The sequence below is a fragment of the Chiloscyllium plagiosum genome, unplaced genomic scaffold (genome assembly GCF_037043375.1).
Source record: "Chiloscyllium plagiosum isolate Xiang-an unplaced genomic scaffold, Cpla_swu_hap1 HiC_scaffold_39, whole genome shotgun sequence".
In the NCBI taxonomy this organism is placed as follows: Eukaryota; Metazoa; Chordata; class Chondrichthyes; order Orectolobiformes; family Hemiscylliidae; genus Chiloscyllium; species Chiloscyllium plagiosum.
In genome coordinates, this window is record NW_028270177.1 from 100535318 (window position 1) to 100562956 (window position 27639).

The following is a 27639-nucleotide window of genomic DNA, read 5'->3' on the forward strand; positions in this document are numbered from 1 at the left end:
CCCACCTCAAGTGCAAATATTTTGTGACGTAAGCATAGTTTGAAGGGACTTGAAACGGTTATATCTGGATTTACCAAAGGCACAAACGATTAATTATTCAGCAGTTGCATTGAGGCTGAGAAGGTGACTGAAATATCCGGTATGTGGACTTGGGCAGGATTGGTGAGTGGGGAGAATATGTAGAAATGTAAATATGAATGAAGAAAAAAGATAATGGAGATTAAAAACAGTGTGGGTTCTCCTCGTGTATTGTTGAGTAAGTTGTGAATAATAATTTGCTAGTTATAATCAGTAATGAATACAATTTTTGAATGGATCTGAAAATGATGACTTCCAAATTTTAAAATATGAATATGAGCAACAATTCAGTTCAACTCGGTTTAATGGTCAGATGGAATGACTTACCAGGAACACCAACTATAGCGAGGATGGGATAGTAACCACCTTGAATAATCCAAAGGATATCTTCGATCCGTGATGCTAATGATATCCAAGGCTGAGAAAGGTAGTAAAGACCCCGAGGATAAACTCCTGCCTGTTATTGTTATATTCCAGTCTATTGTTCTCAGATTCTGATCCATTAATGGAACATTCCAGTCTAATATTCTCAGAGTCTGATCTCTCCTCCCCTATCTCTCGAGCTGCTGATCCCTGTTAGTCCAATCATTGATGCTCCCACCCATACTGGGATAACACATTGAACCGAGTCCTTAATTAATAGAAGAGGCAAACCCTCCAGTGACACATCTCGGATCCACGGAGACTGACATCAATCACAATCACTGAACAAATAGCTCCAGCCAACGTCTTTCAATACAACATTGTTTTATTCAAATTCAAAACAATGATTCAAACTGTAATTTTCTGGATGGGCTATGTGAGGGTGACAGATGAAATAAATCTTGAGGCCGGTAGATCAATTGAGTGTAACCATTCAATCTGTCTTGAATGCAGGAATAATGCCATAGGTTTATCAGAACGTAAACATGCGTCTCTGATTATAAATGGAAACATGCATCCTGGAACTATTGATCAAGCATCAGAATTTCAATTAAACAATTTTTATAATTCATGATCTGAGGCGAATGTGTGTCTGAGAAACGTAGGGTTGTAACAGTCAAATGGCATGGATAACAGAGAATTGTACGTGACAAATGCAATTCAGATTGTTCTTCCAGGTTTAGAGAGAGGCAGATGAGGCCTGTACTATTGATGTTATCGATGTTAGTGAACTGTGATGAAGTTTAATTTACTGGACTTCAATTACAGTGTGAATATGGTATTGTGGAGGAGACAGAAAACAGAGAGAATTGGGGGTTATGGCAGTTCAGACTGGAGGGAGGGACAATAATATTCCTTAGTCATCAGTATTGGAATGTTACACTTTATAAGTCATATGAAGAATAGATTCAAGGATACATCTAAAGTGAGGAATGAGGAGTAAAATTTATTTATTGAACACAAAATACGGGGACAAAATGATTTTCTGTCTGTACTAAATTATGGGAAGTACAAAGAAATAAGGTACACTCATGATATTGAGCTCCATAAATTGAAATGTGTATTACAAAACCACGAACGTGGTGTGCGATCTTTCTCAATCATTATTTGGCCCATACTGAGATGCTGATTTCCCCTCTGTCAGTGATCCACCTCACTGAGATTCTCTGGCGCAGCTATCTCAGTATTGAAGGGGTACTCAGTTCCTGCTGCTGTTCACCCAGTCTGTTTAAATTAAATCACCTCCTCACTGTAGAGAAAAAAAAAATCACTTGGCCTTTTGGACTCTGTTTAACTGTCAGCAACTCAGCTCTGTGATATTATTGGCGATAAATACTCTGGGACCACAGCCAGTATCCACACAGTGCTCAAACGGTATGGCAATAGATAAAGACCTTGCCGTTCGTGAGAATTTCTAAATAAAACTTCCATTTTCTGTCAGTTCCTGTCTATCTCCCCTTATGCTGTCTTCTGATCTATCCAACTCAACCTTGTTTAACATCCCTGATTCCAAATTGTGCAGTTGTACAGCTTGATGTTGTGGCCATTTTGGAGAAATAGATAGAGCAGGGACAGGACTGATCGTTGGAGGGTCCGGGGTTTAGATGCTTCAATAAGAACAAGGAAGGTACTAAAAGTGGAGCAGGGTGGGGGTTGGAGTGGAGTAGGGTGGGATGGCATTGAAAATCAAAGACAGCATTACGTTGGTAGAAAGGATGCTTGATAAGGACTTACCTACTGAGATAGTTTGGGAAGAGGTTGGAAACAAAAACGGAGAGGACATCCTGTTGAAAGTTCTCTATTGCCGTCTGAAAAGTTCCAGAGATGTAGAGGAAAGGATTACAAAGATGATGCTGGATAGGAGCGAAAATAACAGAGTAGTTGTTATGGAAGAATTTAACTTTTCAAATATTGACTGGAAATGCTGCAGTTCAATTATTTTATCGGGGTCAGTTTTTGTCCAATGCTTGCAGAATGGTTTCCTGACACAGTACGCAGATAGGCCAACACGGGCCGAGGCCAAATTGGATTTGGTACTGAGTAATGAACCAGACCAGGTGTTAGATTTGGAGGTAGGTGAACACTTTGCTGATAGTGACCACAATTCAGTTATGTTTACCTTAGCGATGGAAAGGGACAGGTGTATACCGCAGGACATGAGTTATAGCTGGGGGAAAGGCAATTATGATGTGATTAGGAAAGGTTTTAGGATGCATAGGATGGGGAAGGAAGCTGCAGAGGATGGGTACAATTTAAGTGCGGAGCGTTTTCAAACAACAGCTATTGTGTGTCCTTGATAAGTTTATACATGTCAGGAAAGGAGGAAGTGGTCGAGTGAGGATGTTGTGTTTTACTGAAGAAGTTGAATCTCTTGTCAAGAGGAAGAAGGGGGCTTATGTAAAGATGAAACGTGAAGGCTCAGTTTGGATGCTTGAGAGTTACAAGTTAGTCTGGAATGACTTAAAAAAAGAGCTAAGAATAGCCAGGAGAGAGCATGAGAAGTCTTTGTCAAGTAGAATCGAGGGAAACCCTCAAGCTTTCTATCAGTATGTCATGAATAAAAGAATGATAAAATGAAGATTAATGGCAACCAAGGACAGTAGTGTTAAGTTGTGTGTGGAGTCTGAGGAGATAGGACAGACTGTAAATTAATATTTGAATCAGTATTCACAATGGAAAAAGAAAATGCTGTCAAGGCCAATACTGAGATACAAGCTATTAGACTAGACAGGATTGAAGTTCGTAACGTGGAGATGTTAGCAGTTCTGGAGAGTGTGAAAACAGGTAAGTTCCTTGGGCCAGATGGGATTTACCATAGGATTCTCTGAGAAGCTAGAGAGGAGGTTATGCAACCATTTGTTCGGATTTTTACATCGCCATTGTCTACAGGAACAGTGCCAGAAGGTTGGAGGACAGCAAACATTGTCCCCTTGCTCAAGAAATGGAGAAGAGACAACCCTGGTAATTATATACCTGTCTTACTTCGGTTGTGCGTAAAGTGTCAGAAAGGATTATAAGAGATAGGATTTACTATCATCTAGAAATGAATCATTTGATTAGAAATAGTCAACAAGGTTATGTGAAGGGTATGTCATGCATCACAAATCTTACCGAGTTCATTGAGAAGGTAATCAAACAGGTGGATGAGGGTAAAGTGAGGTGTATGGATTTCAGTGAAACGTTTGATAAGGTCCCCCGTGGTAGGCTATTGAAGAAAATATGGAGAGTGTGGTGTTGGAAAAGCGGAATAGATGAGGCACAATCCAAGATGCATGCAAGTTGATGTTTCTCTTGTAAGCCCTTCATCAGGAATCAGTTTTCTGGTCTGCAACATCTGCAGTCTTCATTTTCTTCTCGCTCCTCGGATGTTGCCTGGCCTGCTGTGTGTTTCCAGCGCCACACTCTCGACTCTGATCTCAAACATCTGCAGTCCTTACTTTCTCCCAGAAAATATGGAGACGTGGAATTGTGGGTGACTTAGCGTTTGGATCACAAATCGGCTCGCTGAAATCAGACAGAAGGTGGTAGTTGATGGGGAATGTTCATCCTGGAGTTTAGTTGCTAGTGGTGTACTGCAAGTGACTGTTGTTTGTCCTTCTGAAAATGACTTTAATGAGGGTATAGAAGGATGGGTTAGTAAATGTACTGTTGGCAGAAAGGACGGTGGATCTGTCGGCAGTGCTGAATGATGTTGTAGGTACTGAGCTGTAATGTTCTATGTGCATGGACCTACAATGGGCTAAATGGCTTCCTTCTGTGATGTAACGATTCTGAGGTACTCTGGCCCGCAATAAAAGCCTTAGGTGCCTGGAGAGACATGCTGGTCCATTAAAGGACACACACTGCACAGTCATCCATCATCTCTTCATGTTTTCTGATGTACAGCGGCCTCAAAATATCAGTCCAAACAAAATAGATTGATTCAAATTCACGCGGTCAGGAGGACGTTCACCCGAGGGGATTGCCGTCAGAAGATTCAATGAATAATAAGATTTCAGAATAACACAAAAAATAAAACAATATCACAGCAGCATAATAGTTGGCAGCAGAGTAATTGTTACAGTTCCAGATATTTCCAGGTTCAGTATTGTGTACAGTTTTGGTCACCATGCTATAGGAAGGATGGTATTAAACTGGAACTTTACAAGGATGTTGCCAGGACTCAAGGGTCTGAGTCATAGGGAGAGGTTGGATAAGCTGGGATATTTCTCTTTCGAGTGCAGGAGACTGAGGGGAGTGAAGTTCTTCGAGAAGCTAGTCATGGCCTACATCAGTTCCAGTCTCCCAGCCTGCCTCGATCCCCTACAATTTTCCTACCAGTGGAATGGATCCATAGCGGGTGCCATATCCCTGAAACATCTGGACAAGAAGGACACCCACGTCAGATTCCTGCTCATTGATTATAGGTTCACCTTCAACGCCATTATTCCCTTCAGACTGATCACAAAGCTCCCCGACCTTAGTCTTGGCTCGGCCCTCTGAAGTTGGATCCTCAGCTTTCTGACATACAGTGCACAATCAGTGCAAATAGGTAAGTGTGTTTCTTCCACAATAACGTTCAACACTGAAATCCCAAAGGATGTGTCCTCAGCTCCCTACTATACCCCTGTACACCCACGAATGTATTGCCAAATTTTGAACGAATGCCATCTACATGTTCACTGATGGCACCATCATAGTAGGACAGGTATGTAATGAAGGCAAGTCAAATTACAGAACGGAAATAGAGGACTTCGTGATGTGCTGCACTGAGATCATCCTCTCTTTCAACGTCGGCAGAACTATCCAACTGATCAATGACTTGAGAAAGAAATGAGGAAAACATGCCCCCATCTACATCAATGGAACTGAAGTTGAAAGAGTGGAAAGCATTAAGTTGCTTGGAGTGACGATAACCGACCTCCCACGTAAATGTGACAGCCGAGATGGCACAAGAACGCCCCTTCTTTCTCTGGCAGCTCAGGACATTTGACATGTCCACAAGGGCCCTCACTAATGTCTACAAATGCACAACTGACAGCAAAGTATCTGCGTGCACAATGACCTGGTGTGGCCACAGCCGTGCCCAGGACAGCAAGAGAAATGACAGAAGTTTGTGTGCACAGCCCATGCCATCACGGAAACCAACGTCCTATCCATTGTCTCCATTTACACAGCTCACTGCCGCGGAAAGTCTGACAACATTATCAAAGACTCATCGCACCCTGGATCTCCTGCAATCTCTTCCATCATGCAGAAAATACAGAAGCTTGAACACACAAACCAGCTGCTCATGAACAGCATCTTCCCAGCCATTATTAAACTAAGGAATGGACTTTCTAACTTCAAATAATGCTGATCTTGCTCACATTGATGTTGCCTATAGCCTGCCCTTTATGGTGTAGCCTGTATGCCTCAGACTAAGTTTTTCCTTTACCCTATGGTCTGTATGTCCTTGCTTATTGTAGGAGCGAGATTCCCCAGCTAGGGACAAAGACTCTGGAGGCAGACAGGACACAGGCACAGAATGGACTTTAATTCAAGCAAAACCTGGTTAATGCTGGGAGAATATCTAAGGATCTTCCTCGAATCTGGCTTTGACATGCGAAGACAATCCTTTACTTAATGTTTAGCTCAGATCAGAAGGAAAATCAATGACCCAGTTCGATTTTGCAGTAAAAAGACAGTGTTTTTATAAGTTCTGTGTTGCAATGATCGAACACAACTTTGTCAGTGTCCCCTCCACTCCCCTTCTGCACAAACAATCTTGTAAAAAAACTGATCAATGATGGACACTCGCATGGACAGCCCGAGGTTCTTATTTGTTTCGGATGTTTAACGTTTGTTGTTATCTTTGGTCTTTGGGATCTTTCTATAATGCATTCCAAACTTCGGGGCTGTGCTCTTTTTAGTCATATCCCTCATTGTTTATCTTGAAGGATTGCTTAAATTCTATTCTCCAATGGGCAGGCTATCTCTTATCAAATTCCGTGAATCATATGTTACATTAGAAAGTTGATTCTGTTACAAAATTCGTAATATTATTATTATATCTACTGTTAACCTTTTTCTCAGCGAATTAGACAAGACATGCCAGGCATCTCTTTAAGGTTTTATAATTACGTGGAAATCTGTGTCCATGATTAGTTACCAAATATTTAACTAGAACTTATTACTGTTGTAAACAGTTTCAAAGGCGCAGCTCGCTTCTGAAAGATAACTTGAGTTGCTGTTTTTGTGGATGAACAGAATCCTTACTGAAATCAGAATAATTTATCTTTTGCAGAGATTCTTCAAAGTTTTTGTGCTACAATTTCATTATTTCATCTGTGTTCTGTTACAAATCATCAAGTTTTTAAAAAAGACCTTTCTTTATCACGATGTTGGCATGTTTCAGAATCTTGCGAATCAGATTGTCCTTTCTTTTGCTTGGAATAATTCCCTTCTCAAAGGCTCTTTTTTTCACTAATGCTGAAGCAATCTATTTTAATTTCTAGCTATTTTGTGGCTCATCAAAAACAGACAGCTGAAGTAGACTTTTCAATTTCGGCCACTCCTTATCTCTAAAAAAGGCAGCTCCAACTCTCACTATGATCTGCCAGAACTGTGTATAAACAAAGAGTTTCACTCTACTTAGATACATGCGACAATGACTCCTATCAAATCAAATGAAACCAAATCTAATGATAGAGAGAGCGAAATTGTCACAAGGTCAATAGACTCAGATCGAACTCTGCAGCCTGGCATATCCGGCCAAAAATCGTGATAGACGATTAAACAACTAACTGAATTATTCCCATTCTGTCAATGGATCAGCTCTGCACATCAGTGTAAAAAACAAGGAAATAGAATCTGTACCATCCTAGCCAGGGGTGTTGAGTCGATGATTCAACTCACCGTCATCATGATGCCCACAGAATCAAAGGTCAGTCTTCAACCAATTCGATTCGCTGCGCGTGACATGAAGAAACAGCTGAACACAGTAGATATGACAAAAGCAATGGGCCCTGACCCCATTCCTGCAATAGGACTGAAGGCTTGTGCTGCACAACAAGCCGTATCCCTGGGGAGGCGGTTTCCTTCCAGCTCCAACTCTGACATCTCCCTGGCAATGTGGAAAATTGTTCAGTGTCGGGGAATAATTACAATCTGACCAATTACAACCCTCTCAGTCTCATCACGGTAGTCAAGTTGGGAGTTCTTTTTGATCGAGCTGTCAAGCAGCACAACATAACTTGCTCAGTGTGATTTCTGATAGGTCCCCATGTGGAGATGGTACTGTTTTGGAAAAGTCACTGGATTACTAATCCAGACCAGGCGAATGCTCTGGTAGCTGTTGGAAGTTAAGAACAATTAATAAAATATCGAGATCTCAAATCTGGTGTCAGTAACAGTGAGACTGAAGCCAATGTCGATTGAAAACACAAATTTGTTTTTCCAATGGACTTTCAGGAAGTGAATCTCCCATGCTTTCCTGGTCTGTCCTAAATGTGACACCAGACACACAGACATGTGATAAACTCGTCAATGGTCTCTGAAAAGGCCAAGCAAGGCACACTATTGTATCAAACTGCTCCGAGGTCTAAAAGGATAAAAGCGGACAGAACACCCAGGCCCAGCCTCAGTGTGGAAAAGAGATCGGGAATCACAGTCCTTTTGACCCTGCAGAGACCTCCCTTCTAACATCTGCGAACTTGTGACAACATTTTCAGAGCTTTCCCACAGACCGCTCAGAAACAGCGGGAATGGAATAGGCCATACAGCACATTGAGCCTGCCCCATTCTAGTTAATGTCTGAACATCTCCTCAATGTACTTTCCCCACTCACTGTACACATGTCTTAATCTGATTAACCTTGTGAAGCTATAAACTAGGAACTGCGGTCGTCCCCATGGTCTGTCGAGTTTGCTATCCAATTCAATATAATGATGGCTGACACTTTATTTCGACACCATACCCCTGCTCTCTCCCCCATCCTTTTGTTGTCTAGACATCCTTATTAGTCTTCAGCGCCTTGTCTGCCACAGCCTTATGTGAGAGAGAATTCCCAGGTTCACCAGTGTCTGAGTGCAGACATTTATTCTTATCTAAATGCAATGTGACCTGAGTGTACCTAACACTGTGACCTCTTGTTTTAGACGTCCCAGCCAGAGGAATTATCATCACTGCTTCCAATCTATCTAACCCTGTCAGTGTTTTACATACCTCACTGAGATCTCCACTCATTTTCCTAAACCCCATGGAATACAGGCTCAGTCGCCCCATACTCTGCTCCCACAACAAGCCTGTCATCCCAGAGATCAGTCTGGTCATCCTTCGCTGCACTCCCTCAATGTCAGGTTTGTCCTTTATTAGGTACGGAGACCAAAACTGCACACAATGCTGCACAATGTTCGAGTTGAGGTCTCACCAAGGGCCTGTACAGTTGCACTGAGATACCCTTACTGCTGGACTCAAGTCCCCCTTAAATAAGCGTTATTTCCCCCTTTATCTTCCTGACTGCTTTCTGCTCCTGAAATATTGCTTTCAGTGACTGGTGTACAGGGAGATCCCAGATCCTTTTCAATGTTACAGCTCCCCACATGGTGGGTCTGCGTAAACTGGTCTCTGTGCCAATGTATTCCCAGCACTGGCTTCTGTCTTCATAACTCACTGCCTTGCATGGAACTCAGAGGTCTGTCCAAACAATAACAAAAGAAAAGTGCAGTTCCCTTTATAGATTGACATTTCTCAACCACACCCTTTTCAAATGGTTCGCTGGTATTTTAGTGTTTCCAAACAAATTAGACAACATCACATCTATCCACACTGCTCTTCGTCTGCCACATGAAGACCATTTGTTTCAATCTATTTGTTTCAATCACCTTGAAGATTTTATCACATCGTCCTCACTTTTCAAGATCCTAGTTCCGTCAGCAGACTTGGAAACTTTGCATTTGATTCTCAACGAGATGTTTGAGATGTATTGTGAATATCTGGCGCCCCAGCACCAAACATTGCGATCCCTCATGAGCCTTCCAAACTGAAAACCATCCATTTATTCATACGCATTATTTCCTGTCAACACTCCATTTAAGCACCATGTTCATATGTTATCCCTTATCCCATGTGTTTTTACTTTGCACACTAGGCTTGGGACTCTATTACAATTCTTGCTGAAAATCCAAGTTCAGTGCCTCAATGGTTTTTTTTCTGTAATTAATCAATTTCTCAAATATGTTTCCCATTTCATCAATGTGTGTTGAATTTTTTCTATGCCCATTATATTCAGTTCCAATACTTTCTCCAAATTAGTTTATTTACTAATTTCATTCTATATCCTTTTCTCATCAGACTCAGGGTTTCTCTTATTGCTGGGAAGGCTTTGTTTATGTATTTTTCTGTGAAGGCAGATTTGAAGTAGTTGTGCCATGTTTCTCTGTTCTCCATTCTCCATTACCTGGTTTCAGACTGGAAGGAAGCTGACACTTTGACTAAAAAGAACAGCCGTTGTCAATTCACCCTGTCCATGCCCCTTGTAATCTTAAACCTGAATTACTCAATTTTCCCTGCTCCAAAATAAATAACTCGAGCTTACCCAGCCTCTCTGCACAGCTCATATGTTCCATCCTAGGGAACATCCTGGTAAATCTCCTCTGCACCTCATCCAGTACAATCACATCCTTCCTGTAATGAAGGTCCCAGAACTGCACACAATATTTCATTTGGCTTTACCGAAATGCTATATAAAACTTGCATAATCTTTGGGTCAATGAATAAAGGCTTTATCTACAGTCATACTGAACTCATCAATTATCATATCCAGTCGCATTCAGAGATGTGTGGAGAAGCACCCTCTGAGCTTCCTAGTGTGATGCCATTCTTTGAGTCCTCCCCTGTCTGGTTCCTTCTCCCAAAGTGTATCACCTCATATTTATCAGGGTTACATTCCATCTGCCATTGATCTGACCATCTGACCGTTCCATCTGTATCTTTCTGTAACATAAGACCTTCCTCCTCACTGCCAACCACACGGCCAATCTTTGTGTCAAACACAAACTTACTTATCACACTCCTCCTACCCACTTAAAATTCACATTGCTTACGAATACCACAAATTATAAGGGACACAGCAGTGATCTCTGCGGTGCAACAGGGAAATTGAGCTCCAGTCACACAAACACCCTTCTACCATGAAGTTGAGTTCGGATGCAACTTGGCAAGTCACTAATAAGCCCTACATGTTCCTTGGTTGTTCTGCTCCACCTGAAATACGTGAAGAATATCTGGGGATTCTCCTTAATCTTGCCCTGCCAGCAGGCTTCCATGCCCCTGTGTTAGCCAGTCCCCTCCGAGGGAAGAATTTCCTTCTTATTAGGGTCTTAAATGGCATATCCCTTATCCTGTCATTACTTGTCTTAAATATAGAGTTCGACAGCTAGAGAAACATCCTGTTTATTTCCACCTCATCACATGTAGAATAGAATTTTGAAATTTCAGTGTGATCACCTCTCATGCTTTGAAACTGGAGAGGTCGCAAGACAACTCTCTCCATCAGAAATTCTTGTCATCTGAGGAATTAATCTGGAGAATGTCCATTGCACCTCCTCTGTGATCAGTGTACTCTTTCTTAGATTAGATCACCAACACTGCACTCAATCCCTCAGGTACACTCTCGCCAACACTCTATGCAACTGCTCCATGATGTCTTTACATCTATATTCCGATTCCCTTAAACAAACTCCAACCTAACTTTAACTTTCCAATGACACGTATTCCTCCAAATACCATTCACACTAATTGCATTTACGAACTGACTGTGTGAGTTATAGAGGCATAGAGATGTAAAGCATGGAAACAGACCTTCAGTCCAATCCGTCAATGTCTAGCAAATATCCCAACCCAATCTAGTACAACCTGCCTGCACCCGGTCCATATCCCTCCAAATCCTTCCTATTCATATAACCATACAAATGCCTTTTAAATGCTGCAATTGTACCAGCCTCCAACAATCCTCTGGCAACTCATTCCATAGATGTACCACCGTCTGTTTGAAAAAGTTGCCCCATTAGGTCTCTTTTACATTTAGATTTAAATCAGATTACTTACAGTGTGGAAGCAAGTCCACACCGACCGCCGAAGCACAACTCACCCAGACCCATTCCCCTATATTTACACCTTCACATAACACTATGGGCAATTTAGCAGAGCCAATTCACTTAAGCTGCACATTTTTGGATTGTGGGAGGAAAACCACGCAGGCAAGGGGAGAATGTGCAAACTCCACACAGCCTGAGGTGGGAATTCAACCTGAGTCTCGAGCGTTGTGAGGCAGCATTGCTAAGGACTGTGCCACCATGCCGCCCAACATCTTTCTCCTCTCACAAAAAATTTATGCCCTTAAGTTCTGACTCCCCGACCCCAGGTAAAATACTTTGTCTATTTATCCTCTCTTTGCCCTTCATAATTTTGTACATCTCTATAAAGTCAAACCTCAGCCTCCAACGCTCAAGGCAAAACAGCCCCAGCCTGTACACCCTCTCCCTATACCTCAAATCCTCCAACCCTGGCAACATCATTGTAAATCTTTCCTGAACCCTTTCAATTTTCACAACATAATTACGATAGGAAGGAGACCGGAATTCCACGCAATAATCCATGTGTGGCCTAACCAGTACAGCCGCAACATGAACTCCCAACTCCAATACTCAATACTCTAACCAGTGGAGGAAAGCATACCAAACGCTGCCATAACTATCATATCTACCAGTGACTCCACTTTCAAGGAGCTATGAACCTGCACTCCAAGGTCTCTTTGTTCAGGAACACTCGACAGGACCTTGTCATTAAGTGTATAAGTCCTGCTAAAATTTGCTTTCCCGAAATGCAGCAGCTCGCATTTATCTGAATAAAACTCCATCTGCCACTTCTCAGCACGTTGGCCCATCTGATCTAGGTCCTGTTGTACTCTGAGGTAACCTTCTTCGCGGTCCACTACACTGCCAATTTTGGTGTCATCTGCAAACTTACTGACAATACCTCTTACACTCCTATCCAAGTCATTTATGTAAATGACAAAAATAGAGGACCCAGCACTGATCCTTGTGATACTCCACTGGTCACAGGCCTCGAGTCTGAAAAACAACCCTCCACCTCCACCCTCTGTCTTCTACCTTTGAGCCAGTTCTGTATTCAAATGGATAGTTGTCCCTGTATTCCTTGCTAACCAGTCATCCATGGAGAATCTTGTCGAACGCGTTACTGAAGCCCATATAGATCACATCTACTGTTCTGCCTTAACCATCAATCCTCTTCGTTACTTGTTCAAAAAACTCAATCAAGTTTGTGAGATATGGGTTCCCACACACAGAGCCATGTTGACTGTCCCGAATCAATCCTTGTCATTCCAAATGCATGGACATTCTGTCCTTCAGGATTCCCTCCAACAACTTGCCCAGCACCGACTGCAGGCTCACTGGCCTATAGTTCCCTGGCATGTCCGTACCACCCTTCTTAAACAGTGAAGCCACGTTTGCCAAACTCCAGTCTTCTGGGACCTCTCCTGTGACTATCAACGGTACAAACTTCACAGCAAGAGGCCCAGCGATCACCTCTCTGGATTCCCACAGAGTTCGAGGGTACACCTGTTCAAGTCCTGGGGATTTTTCCACCTTTACCCGTTTCAACACATCCAGCACTTCCTCCTCTGTAATATGGACATTATTGAACGTGTAACGATCTATATCCTGACATTCCCTACCTTCCATATCCATTTCCACAGTAAATACTGATGCAAAATACTCGTTTAGTATCTTCCCTATTTTCTGCGGCTCCACACAAAAGCTGCCTTGCTGATCTTTCAGGGGCCCTATTCTCTCCCTAGTTATGATTTTGTCCTTAATGCATTTGTAAAAATCCGTTGGATTCTCCTTAATTTTACGTGCTAAGTCTATGACATCGCTCGATCTATCCTTTCTATACATGACATATGCTTCCTCCTTTTTATTAATCAAACCCTTTAGTCATCCAGCATTCCCGATACCTACCAGCCTTTCCTATCATCCTAACAGGAATATACATTCTCTGGATTATTGTTATCTCACTTCTGCAGGCTTCCCATTTTCCAGCCGTCCACTTATATATGAACATCTGCCCCCAATCAGGTTTTGAAAGTTCTTGCCAAATACCGTCAAAATTGCCCTTTCTCCAATTTCGAACTTCAACTTTAAATCTGGTCTATCCTTTTCCATCATTATTTTAGATCTAATAGAATTATTGTAGCTGGACCCAATGTGGACCTCCACTGTCACTTGCCCTGCCTCATTTCCCCAGAGTGGGTCAAATCTTGCACCTTCTCTACTATGTTCATCCACATACTGAATAAGAAAATTTTCTCACTTCACAAATGCATCTCTATCTAGACCTTTAACGCTATGGCAGTCCCAGTCTATGTTTGAAAAATCTCCTACCATAATCACCCACTTTCTTGCAGATAGCTCAGATCTCCTTACAAGTTTGTTTCTCAATTTAATTCTGACTATTAGGGGGGTCTATAATACAATCCAAATAAGTTGATCATTCCGTTCTTATTTCTCAGTTCTACCCAAATAACTTCCCTGGATGTATTTCCAGGAATATCCTCCCTCAGTACAGCTCTAATGCTATCCCTGATGAAAAACGCCACTCCCCCTCCTCTCCTGCCTCCCTTTCCATCTTTCCGATAGCACTTGTATCCTGGAACATTTAGCTGCCAGTCCTGCCCATCCCTGAGCCATGTTTCTGTAATTGCTATGGTATCCCAGTCCCATGTTGCTAACCATCTGTCTTCCCTGTTAGGCCCCGTGCATTGAAATAAATGCTGTTTACTTTATTAGTCCTACCTTGTCCTTGCCTGCCCTGACTGTTTGACTCGTTTCTGTTCTCAATTGTACCAATCTCATATTGATCTATTTCCTCACTATCACCCTGCCCCCTCCCCCCCCCACTCCCCCTTACTAATTTAAATCCTCCCGAGTAGCTCCAGCGAATCTCACTGCCAGCATATACGTCCCCTTCCAATTTAGGTGCAATCCGTCCTTATGGTACAGATTCCTTCTACCTCAAAAGAGATTCCAGGGCTCCAAAAATGTGAATACTTTTCCCAAACACCAGCTCCACAGCCATGCATTCATCTGCTCTATCCCTCTATTCCTGTCCTCACTAGCTCGTAGCGCCGGGAGTAATCCAGATATTATTACTCTCAAGAACCTCCTTTTTAAATTTATGCCTATCACCCTGCAATCTCCGTCCATAATCTCAAACTTTTCTCTTCCTATGTCGTTGGTTCCAATTTGGACAATGACCTCTTGTTGGCCCCTCTCCCCTGTGAGAACATTCTGCACCCTTTCTGAGACATCCTTGATCCTGGCACCAGGGAAGCAACACGCCATTCTGCATATTTCTCTGCTGTCCAGAGAACCGTCTATCTGTACCTCAGACTAGCGAGTCCCCTAACACAATTGAACTCGTGGAATCCGACGTATCCCTCGTTGCATTAGAGCCAGTCTGCATACCACCAACATGCCTGTTTGTGCTACGTTCCCCTGTGAATCCACCACCCGCTACATTTTCCAAAACAGCATATTTGTTTGAAATGGGGACAGCCACAGAAGACTCCTGCATTAGGTACTTAACTCTCTTGCCTTTCTTGGAGTTAACCCATCTATGTAACTGTATCTGAGACTCCCCCCTTCCTATAACTGCCATCCATCACATACTGTTGCTGTTACCAATTCTTCATTGTCGTAAACTGTCTCTCCAACCGATCCATTCGATCTGATAGGATTTGCAATCAGAAGCATTTATTGCAGATATAATCCGCAGTAATCCTTAAATCCTCCTTAAACTCCCACATCTGACAAGAAGCGCATATGATTCTATGAGGCCATTTGTGCTCCTTCACAATGTACAGACCAAGAAAAACAAAACTGTCTCATTCCTCTATAAAACACTGCCCAAGGCTATATTAATATTTATGGCTTATATTTTAAGACTAATTAAGAGACATATCTCAAAAACATATATTTAACGAAGAACCCACTCTACTGACTTCTGCAGACTTTCTGTAGGACACAGTTAAAACAATCCACTATCTGGCTGGGAACTTTGCTCAAACAGTTCCTCCAAACCAGTTGTAAATTTCACTGTTTGTTAATTTTCCTACAGGCACTCCGATATCTAGCGATACATGAATTCAAACAGCAAAGGCAGTAACTGTACAGGTACGCTGTCCTGTCAGTTTCTTCCCCTCACCATGTGCTTCCTTTGTCCGATCCTTTCCCTCTTAAAACTGTTGTTTCTTTGACATTTTTTCCCCAAAGTTCCAAAACAATGCAAGATCACACAAAACAGTAATTGCTGCTCCTTGAATTCGAGGAAATCACCTCCAACACTTAAAATACCTCAAAAAAGGAGCAGCTTTTACAGCCAGAAACTTTTCCCGCCCAGACTTCTGAAAATCCAAACACACTACTTCCACTGGTTGTCTGTGGTCTATGCTGCAAGAAACAACTTCAAATAATTCCGGAGTTTGTCAGGCATGATTTCTTTGTCAGAAATGCATTGTGATTCTCTGCAATGTTGCTGTTCATTTCGAAGTACCGAATATCACTTCTTATATAATGGATTCCAACTCTTTCCATACATATGTAAAATGAATTGGTCTGCAGTCCTCCACATTATCTCTTCTTCCCTGTGTACATAGATGGATCATGTTTACTACCTTTCAGTTATCTACAATGGCTATGGCCTTTGCAGGATCTGCAAGAAAATAAAACACAGTCACCGACAGTTCAATTAATATGCTGTTTTATTTCTGACATTTTGATATGAAGTATATCTGGCCCATCAGACTTAGCAATGATCAATATATCTCAATTTTCAAGTACTACCTTGTTGCTGATATGAATTGACTTTGTGTCTTTAATTCCACAAGTCCCATGTGATCACTTGCTTTACACGGAGGTTTCCTGGTGCTTTCTCCATGAAGACAGATGCAAAGTAGCTGGTTAGTTTCTCTGCCATTTCCTTGTTCCCCACAATAAATTCTCCTATACCTTACAAATTTCCACATTTGGCCTTACTTTTGTTTTCTTTTGTTTATGGATCGGAGATTTGAGCAGTCTTTGTGTTTCCTGTTTATTTTTATTCATGTTCTTTTTGATTTCCTTAACACTTTCTCGTCCTTATTTTCAGAAAAGTAAATCCCTCTGTATGTTCAGATTTGCACAATATCTGGAATTCTTCTGAAGCTGCTTCCTTAGACTTAATGCAATCATTAATTTCTTACGTAAACCATTAATGAGTCACCTTCCCTTTCGTTGGTGTTTGTAACTTAATGATATGTACGTATTTTTCAGACGTTACAGTATTTCTATCACTAACGGCCAAGGTTTGTCTCACACTAAATGTCATATTGTATTTTTCGAATTCACTTGACCCTCTAGCCTTTGGGTTTCCATGATATTTGAGTGTAATGTTCAAAAATTCTATATTGCTTGCAGGCGCCGTGTAAAATGCAACATATTAATGTCACGATTGCCCAATAGCTGCCTCAGAGCACGGTAAGTAATCACTCCTTCTGACCACACAACACCACGCCCGAAATAACCTGCTCTCTACTTTGGTTCACAACATACTCTTCAGCCTACCTCATATACACATGAAATTTATTTTTCACGGCATGAGCAATCATTTAGTTAACGCAGTTTAGATGCAATTTTAAATCATCCAGTATTACTGTAGCACCCACTATATTTGCATACCTAATTTCCAGAGAATCGGATGCACAAAGTTGCACAACAGTTTTGGTTTAGATCTGTATGGCACCAATGTGTGTTCCTCCTTGTTGTTTGCAAGATCCATACAAACTGATTCTGAAGAAGCTGTGGGATGTGCTCTGTGGTGTTATTAGTGATAGACGTGGGCAAGACATTGGAGAGGCTCATCCCGATGCTGAGATGATCTGAAGAAATGCACATCGATACAGGACAAGCAACAATAACCTTCCCCGCTCGGCCAGGACAAATGTCTCCCTGTTCTCTCTACTCCCTCACACTCTCTGTATATATGTTACAGCACCTACCCCCGAACAATGCCCTTGCTCCTCCATTCTCACTATTGCATGCAACACTCTCTTTCCTTCACTCTCTCTGTCACTGAAAGCAAATCGAGATTGAATTTATTGTTTTGCCAACATTGAACCAGTGAGACAATTTGATGCTGGGGACATGAAAATGAGAACATTTTGAAAATTAGGGAGAGAGCAGATGTCATCGAGATGGGGATCAACCATCTTGCTCCGCAAGAAATTAGGAAATGCTCACTAATCATATATATATTTTCATATGAAACATATTCACAGGAAACAGAAATACGACGAGCGAGGGAATTCAGCAGCCAGGAGAGTAACATCACAGAGGACGGCAGTGGCTGTGTGGTTTTGAAATTAAGTTGATGTAATCTTCATAAGTGTCTTATTGAAACAGCATATTGTTAGAGATTTGGGAGCAGTTGTGGGGGTGGGTTGGTTAAAGTTGTAAATAGTTGTGGCGTAATGTTTACTTTTACAGTTAAAAATAAATTGGCGTTATTTTCTTTAAATAGTGGAATTTGGGAGTTCTCTGTCACCCATATTCTAATAGATTACACGGTGAGGTGAGCTCTCCTGGGTGTTTGGTGTAATTAACAGAGGCATTCACCACCATGTCGTAACACTTGCAAAGACCAACAGAGAGCAAAAAAAAAAGGAGTGAGAAATTTAAATATGAGGTAAGCAAGCCAGTATTGTAAAGAAAGACTGTAAGAGCTTCTTGCGACACATAAAGGGCAAACGAGAGGCAAAAATGGGCATCTGATCGCTAGAAATTGACACAGGAGAGATAGTAATGTGGAACAAGTAAATGGCTGAGGAGCTGAAAAATTACTTGGTGTCAGTCTTCACGGTTGAAAACACGAGTAATATCCCAAACATTGAAAAGACTTAGTGGACAGACCTCAGATTCTAGAATCCATTGTGAACGATGAGATTTCTGAATACTTGAATGTGGACGGTAAAATAGGACAGAGTTACCATGGTTTCATCAAGGGGAGGTCATGCCTGGAAAATCTGCTAGAAAACCTTGAGGATGTAACAATCAGCTTAGAACAAGGAGAGCCAATGGATGTCATCCACCAGGACTTCCAGAAGATCTTTGACAATGTGCCGTCAGGAGGCTACTGAATAAGGCAGGGGTCCATAGTGTTCGAGGCAAGGTGCTAGCATGGATAGAAGTTTGTATGTCTGGCAGGAAGAAAAGAATGTCGATAAACGTGTCCCTCTCAGGTTGACAGTCGGTGACAAGTGGTGTTCCATAAGGCTCAGTGTTAAGACCACAACTTTTCTCTTTATACATTAACGATCCAGATGAAGGATCTGAAGACATTCCATCTACGTTTGAAGATGAAACCAAAATAGGTATAGGGACAGGTAACACAAAGAGGTAGGGAGGCTCATGAAGGATTTGGCTCGGTTAGGATATTGAGCAAAGAAATGGCAGATGGAGTCAAAGTGGGAGATTGTGGGATCATGCACTTTGTTAGGAAAAATAAAAACGTGGACGACAGAGAAAATTCAGATATCTGAAGTGCAAAGGGACTTGGGAGTTCTACTCCAGGATTCTCTCAATGTAAACTTGCAGGTTGAGTCAGTAGTTAGGAAGGCAAATGCAGTGATGGCATTTATTTGGAAAGGATTTGAATATAAAAGCAGGGACGGACTTCTGAGGTTCTATAAGGCTCTTGTCAGACTATATTTGGAGTAGTGCGCGCTGTTCTGGGCCCCATATCTCAAGAAGGATGTGCTGACCTTGGTATGGGTTCACAGGAGGTACACGGGAATGGTCTCAGGAATGAAAAGCTTCACATATGAGAACGTTTGAAGACTCTGGGTTTGTTCTTGATGGAGTTCAGAGGGATGTGGGGGGGATCTAATTGAAACATACAGAATGCTAAATGGCCTGGACAGTACGGATGGAGAGAAGACTTCCATTGGTAGGAGACTCTAGGACCCAAGGATACAACCTTAGAGTAAAGGGAGGTAAGGAGAAATGTCTTCAGCCAGACAGTGGAGAATCTATGGAATTCATTTTCACAGAAGGCAGTGGAGGTCAGGTATATTTAAGATAGAGATAGTTAGCTTCTTGAGTATCAAAAGGATCAAGGGTTACAGGGAGAATGCAGGAGAATGGTTTTGAGAAACTTGTCAGCCATAATTGAATAGTGGATCAGACTCGATGGGCTGAAGGGCCTAATTTCTGTTCCTATATCCGATGATCTTACGGTCGTAAGCCACAGTCTATTTCCCCCCCTCTCTCACTTTGTCCCTTCTGACAGGAAAATGTGAGAGTAAATAATCTGTGAGTCATCTTCTCCAAACTTGGAGCATTCCTGTTGAGGGTTCATGGGAATCGCTCGACTTCAATCGCTTGATTGAAGGAAAGTAAATCCTGCTAAATCCAACTGTTCCAGGAAGAAGTCACATACCAGCAGTTTGTTTGAGTCGAATAACTCGGAGACAGAGTATCAGTTGGGACGCATTATCTCTTTTCCATTTGAAATGAGTTCAACTACTATGAAACCCTGGAAACCTTTTCCTATTCTTTTTCGTCTTCAGACATGTGCGATTGTGTATGTGTCTGTACATGTGTGACTCTATGTCTCACATTTTTAGAGACACTGGGCTAGATTAAACTTCAAACCTGTTGTAACCAGTGGAGAAGTGGGACTGGAAAAGGACACAGCGACTCTCCAACATTTGTTGGAGCAGAAATGAGAAATTAACAAGGGCTGTTCAAATGGGATTTCTCTTCCCCAGAGGTTTCAGCTCAAGATGGCAGCTCAACACCACCACTTCTAGCGTAATTAGACATTTTCCATAAATGTTGGCCTATCAACAACACCCACATTCCACGAACAAATCTAAAATGATAAACTGCAACAGAATTAATTGGATGGGAGCAAGACTGATAGATAAATGCCTGTTGCCTTCCAGAATTGTGCTGCCTGTGTACTTTCGCTTTGTGCAGTTTCCTAGTATTGTGCCTGGATGCTTGCATTTATTCCAAGGTGTGTTTTGCAACATTTGACAGACATGTGAATGGAGGGAAATTGTGGACAGACAGAGAAGTGCTGCGGAGACCACAATCAGATCAGCCGTGATCTTACTGTCTGGTCGAGCAATGACAAAGTGTCTAATGACCCACTCCTGCGCCTCAGTTCTCTGTTCCTATGCTCGAGTCAGTCTTTAAAACCACTTGTATAGGAGCAGATGGAGACCAGTTGCTCCAAATACCTGGTCCGCAGTATTACAGGATATCATTCAGTCCATCAACACTGTGTGGTTTGCTGTGAGTTGGAAAATGTGATGGGAAATCCAAACTGTCTATGAAAGTGGTCTCCCACCTCTTTAAAGAGTGTCTCCTCTCTGCAAGTGGTGTTTCATTTGTTTGTCCACTTGCTGAAGACCCAGATTCATGTGAATATAGGGCGTATACCTCTCCCAGAGATGGCTCACAAAATTCTTTTCTCTCATTGTCCTCAACATTCACTAACAACATTTCCAGGAAAATTAAAACCGTTAACTTTCCAAAGAAAGAATATGAGAACATAAAAACAGAAGTAGCAAATTGGATGCTCACACCATTGTATGCTATCACGGCTGACCGACTGTTGGCATTAACTCTTCTTTAATGCGCAATTCTTCACATCCCTCAGCTCTCTGACAGGTCAAAAATCTATCCACTTCCTTTTTAAATACTTGGAGTGATATTGTTCCCCTAACTTTCTAGACCTGAGAATTCCTAACACTCACTACCCTCTATGAGAAGAAAATACTCTCCACACAGATACCATCACGTATTAACATTAACAAAAGTGTTTAACTTACCTGCTTAGGTAAGAGGGATTGACCCTGATATCAAGGCAGGATTTCACTGACGATTTTATTCTCAGAGGCAATTATATATCCAGAATCATTCACCCCGAGTAAAATAAAAAATACAAACCATGGAAATTATCACCTTCTCAGTGTCTGTGTACAACATAAGGAGTGATTGCCCATCACCATCAAGTTTCAATGCAATGACCTCTTATTGTCTGGCAGTGCTACAGATTAACCTTCACTCCCTCCTCTTTTACCATCAACCCAGTGATTAGTCTCGTGAAATTCCTTTACACAGCCTCTATTGCAATGAGACAATTCATTTTAAAGGAGAAAAATCTTTCCATAATACCCCAAATACTGCCTCAACTACACTCTCAGTGATGATCAAAATAATTCCTTTCACTCACTTATAGGCCTCCGTATATTTATTATGACATAAAACCCATTCCTTCTCTATGCATTGCCACTGTTGTGGAATTTAAAAGTTCCTTACACCTGCATGTCAGCGTCAGTAAAGCCAGCACCAGAGGTGCCCGTGGAGATGAACATCACACTTGGGGAGAGACTCAGTCAGAAAGATTGCACTTGAAATAGGGAATGGTCACCTACCTGAATGGAAATGAAGTGTAGGAATAAGGAAAAAAGGCAGAGGAAGGGAGCTAACTTTACTTTTGTTCTTCTGTCACGGGATGTGTGCAGCCATGGTCAAGCCAGCATGTTATGCTGATCTTGAACTGAGTGACTGGTTCAGCTGTTCCACGGGACAGTCAGGAGTAAAACACATTGCTGTGGATTTGCCCAGACATGACTCGGAAAGGATAATGAATTGACTTCTCTGTAGGACATGGAGCAAGCAGATGGGCCTTTTCTCACAAATTATGATAGTTTCAGTACAATTACATCAATTTCGTTCATGAGATTAAGTGTCAATGATTTAAGCAGCATGCAGTGTGTGCCCGTCTGACAGAATCTGTGCAGTAAACAAGTTCAACATAGTCAAGAGCAATTATTCTGTAATTGACATGTGGTTACAAGGGACTTGATTAATTGTATCCAGATTTAACAAAGGCACAATTGATGGTTTATTCAGAAGATGCACTGAGGCAGAGGAGGAGTCGGGGATATCATGGTGGTGGTATTGGACTGGATTATTGAGTGGGGTGGATATAGAAATGTAGATCTGTGCAGGGCTAGAAGGATTATGGAGTTTCAGAACAGTCTGGTTCTCCTCACAATTTGGTGAGCAATTTGTCATGAGTAATTTGCTCGATACAATTTGTGAGGAATGGAATATTTCATTGGAATTGAAAATGTTGACATCCACCTTTCTAAATTTTAAATAATATTTGCAGAAATTCAGTCCAACCTGGCTTAATGAACAGCTAGAATGAATTACCAGGAACACCAACTTAGCGAGGATGGGATAGTAACCAACTTGAATAACCATCAGTACATCATAGATCCGCAAAACTAATGAGATACAAGGCCGAGAGAGACTCCTGTCCATTTCTGGAACATTTCAGTTGAATGTTCTCAGATTCTGATCTATTGTTGGAGCATTCCAGTCTAATGTTCTCAGATTCTGATCTCTCCTCCCCCTCTCTCCGGGTCTGCTGATGCCTGTTCGTGCTGTCGGTGATGCTCCCGCTGATACTATGGGATAACACATTGAACCGAGTCCCTAATTAATAGAAGAGAAAAGCCCTCCAGTGACAATTTTAGGATGCACGGAGACTGACATCAATCACAGTCGCTGAACAAATATCTCCCGTTAACCCATTTCAATTCAATAAATTTTATTAAAATTCAAAATTATGATTACAATTTAAATATTCTGGATGGGATATGTGTGGGTGACTGAGGGAACAAATGTTGGGTCTGGTAGATCAGTCATGTGTAACCATTCAATCTGCCTTGGATATGGGAGCAATTATCAGAATATAAGCATGCTTCTCCGTTTATAAATTGAAACATACGTTGTGTATCTACTGATCAGGCACTGCAATATCAGGAAGACATTGAGAGCACTTTTATCGTCCATGATCTGAGATGAAAATATCCCTAAGACTACATGCGGTTCTAACAGACTGCGACATGGCTATGTTAAAAGGGAATTGTACCGAAGAGATAATGGGGACTGCAGATATTGGATAATTCAGTGCAGGTAAAGCATGGTGGTGGAAATGCACAGTAAGCCAGGCAACATTCGAGGAGCAAGAGAGTAACGTTTCAGGCAGGACCTTTCTTCAGGACTGGTGAGGGCGAAGGGGCTAACAGAAAATGAGTGATGGGGTGATGCTGGGGGAAAGATCAGTGATAGGTGAGTGAAGATAGGAGGTCATAGTGATAGATCGGTGGGGAGTGGAGAGCAGATGATGAGAAGGAAGATGGACATTAGGTCTCCTCGAGAGGGCAGATATGAGTCCGGGGGTTGGATCTGAGATCTAGGTTGGCCGGAGGAGATTTGTAAACCAGTGAATCCGATGTTTATGCCGTGTGTTTGTTGGCTTCTGAGGCAGAAGATGAGGTGTTACTGGTAACATCCTGGTAAATCTCTTCTCATCCATCTCCAGCTTAATAATCTCCTTCCTATAACAGAACTGCACACAGTACTTCAGAGGAGGCTTTATCAATATCCTGCACAATCTCAGCATGACTTCACAACTTCTAACCTCAAAGGTATGAGCAATGAAGTAACCTTAAACACCCTACGCCACCAACTTCAAAGAATTATACCAGCACCCCTGAGTCCCTCTTTTCTATATATCTACTAAAGCCCACCATCAATTGTATAAGCCCTCGCCTTGTTTGTTTTATCAAAATGTAATGCCTCACATGCATCCATGTTAAACTCCATCTGCCACAACTCAGCCCAGTGAATGATATTACTGCCCCCTCACACTCCCGCTTCGGATTAAAACGACAATCCCCTCTCCAGAAGGCCTACAAACACCAGCCTTGAGTTTCCCAAAGACACAGAGCTTGGTTTGCCTTGCGCAGGCAGAGGGAGGAGTCGATACGCAAAAGCTGGAAAGGAAACAGTTGCCTTGTATCAATGAGTGATTTTAGGAGGAGGGAAGCCACATGATAGAGATTTGAAATAGTGACCGGTGTTTTGGATCCAGAATTGTGCTCCTTTCTCCTCTCTGGTGTTCAGTATTGATATCTACTCGAGATCCTTCATAGTGCAGAGTGTATCTGCAGGATTCCTTTCCTTAATATAGCAGACTACTGGTAATAGCCATTTAAACCGGAAATCATAGCCAAGCAATTGAAGATGTTCATTGGTTATCTCAATGGCATAGCGAATGCACTCAACATCCTTTAGTTGAGGCTAATAACTTATACTTTTTTCAATTAGAAATGTCCCCTGTATAATTTGGTAATGTTAATCAGAATTTAATAAATCCATACACTTCAAATATGACCCGGAATCTGGGCATGATTTAGGCCTTGTTTAATCGAAGGTGCCAACTTTTATGAGCCGGAGCTTTGGAGTCGATTCCAGTCCATGCATGTCTGATAGTGCCCCTATCTCTGGAGAAGGTGGAGTATATTCATGTCCTGTGGAGTTGGGTCACAGCGTGTTACAACAGGCTGATGAACAAACACACTGGAGCATCATATTGCAGCTTTAGGGGCTAATGCTAAATGATGGTAGTGTCCCTATCACTTCGCCGAAAATTCTAGCTCCAAATCCCACACAGCTGTTCCATAATATGTCTGAACAAGTTGATTAAACTTTTTTTGGAATCGTGCATTGATGGAGAAGGAAGAGGTACGAGTACTGAATTTGAGACTACAGACCCAGGATGACTGAAAGCACAGCCAACCGCCTTGATTGGAGTCACATTTATACTTTCTAGAGGTTTATAAAATTATGAACGGTATAGATAGGGTGAGTGGTCAAGGTTCCTTCCCCCCAAGATAGGAGAGTCTGAAACTGAAGGCATAGGTTGAAGGTGAGAAGAGAAATATTTGAAAGACAATGAAGAACAACCTTTTTTTCCTGCAGAGGGTGGTGCTTCTATGGAATAAATTGCCAGAGAAACTTGTGGAAGCTGGAACAACTACAGCATTTAAAAGGCAACTGGACGGCTTTATGATTAGTGGGATATGGGTCAAATGCTGGCAAATGGGATGGATTAATTTAGAATAATCGGATGGGATGAACGAGTTGAAGGGTCTGTTTCCCCGTTGTACATCTCTATGAATCATTGATTTAATTAATGAAGGTCTCTTTGTAATCTTCAGCTGTTCACCATTATCCAAAACTGTCCACTGTACACCAAAACTTGATGTCATCCGCAAATTTGCGAAATATACCTTCTATGACTCTCATCTAAATCATTTATATAAATGACAAACAAAAGTTGACCCAACAATTTTGCTGCTGGATCATCGCTACCCACAGGCTTCCATTTCAAAACACAACCATCCACCACCACCCTGTCTCCTGCCATTAAACAGGTATACACAGAAACACACACGCAATCACACACACATACAATGACACCGACGCAACCATGTCTTCAAGACAAAGGTTAGATTAAAACAACGAACAAGAGTTACAGTGAGAAGGCGAGAAAGATGTGTTGAGAAACACACCCGACAGAATCAAATAGCAAAGTAGACTTGATGGGCCAAATGGCCTAAATCCAATTTCTTATGCTGTGTGGCCTTAAGGTGTCAGGATTATTTTCCAAGGTTGCAGTAAAAGCTAAGTTTGATAAATACTTGACTGAACAGTCAATGGGACTGTGGGATACTGTTTGAGGGGCTGAATGGTATATGCTTGTTCCCATTTGCTGTGCCCTTGTTTCTGAAAAGAGTAGGTGACTTGCTGTGAGGTTAACACGCTTTAATATAAAAGGAGTCTCCCATTTCCATTTGAGATAACGTTGCTCCTTTCTCCTTTGGATTATGCGATCTGTAGCGTTCTCATCCCGCGGGAACAGTGAAGTCTGGGTCATTGAGGATATTCAAGGTTGACCTTGACTGACCGTTGATGGACAGGATGGTCAATGTTTATTGGGAACGGACAGGAAATGGGTATTCAGTTACAATCAGACCAGCCACGATGTTTCTCAACTGAGCAGCAAGTTGGAGGGGACGAATGACCAACAGCTGCAACTACCTCATCCGTTGTTCTGTCAATTCACCCCCAAGGCTGTTACAGAGGGAGAGAAAGATCCCATTCAGCCAGTCAGCATCGTGATAATACAGCAGGGGCAAGCCATAATGCACGTCTATGGAGTTAGACAGGAATAGAATGAAGTATTCAAATCATTTCAGCAAATTACACAGCACAGGAGGACGCCATATAACCATCCCAGGCTGTAACGCAGGACCAGGGGCGCCTTGGGCAGCATCAGGAAATACAGAGAAGAAAACATTACTCATTTTGTTTTTGGCAAGCTGTAACTATTGGAATTCTTCAGGGATCTGTGTGAGGTCATCAATAAATTACAATCCACGCCGATGAATTGGATGAAGGGGATGGAGCTCAGTTTGCTCATACATCAGGATAGTCAATCAATAAGATGTCAAATAGAGACAAAGCGTCTCCAATGAGATACAGACAGGGGAGGGCAGAGCATCTGCAATGGGATACAGACAGGGGGAGGGAAGAGCATCTGCAATGAGATACAGACGGGGGGAGGGCAGAGAATCTGCAATGGGACACATACAGGGGAAGGGCAGAGCATCTGCAATGGGATACAGACAGGGGAGGGCTGCGTGTCTGCAATGGGATACAGACAGGGGGAGGGCAGAGCGTCTGCAAGGGATACAGACGGGGGAAGGCATAGCGTCTACAGTGGAATACAGACAGGGGGAGGGCAGACCGTCTGCAATATGATACAGACGGGGGAGGGCAGACCGTCTACAGTATGATACAGATGGGGGAGGGCAGAGCGTCTGCATTGGGATACAGACGGGGAGGGCAGAGCATATGCAATGGGCCACTAACAGGGGAGGGGCAGAGCTTCTGCAATGGGATACAGACAGGGGGAGGGCAGAGCGTCTGCAATGGGATACAGACAGGGGAAGGGCAGAGCATCTGCAATGGGATATAGACGGGGAAGGCATAGCGTCTACAGTGGAATACAGACAGGTGGAGGACAGACCGTCTACAATATGATACAGACAGGGGGAGGGCAGAGCGTATGCAATGGGACACGAACAAGGGAGGGGCAGAGCTTCTGTAATGGGATACAGAC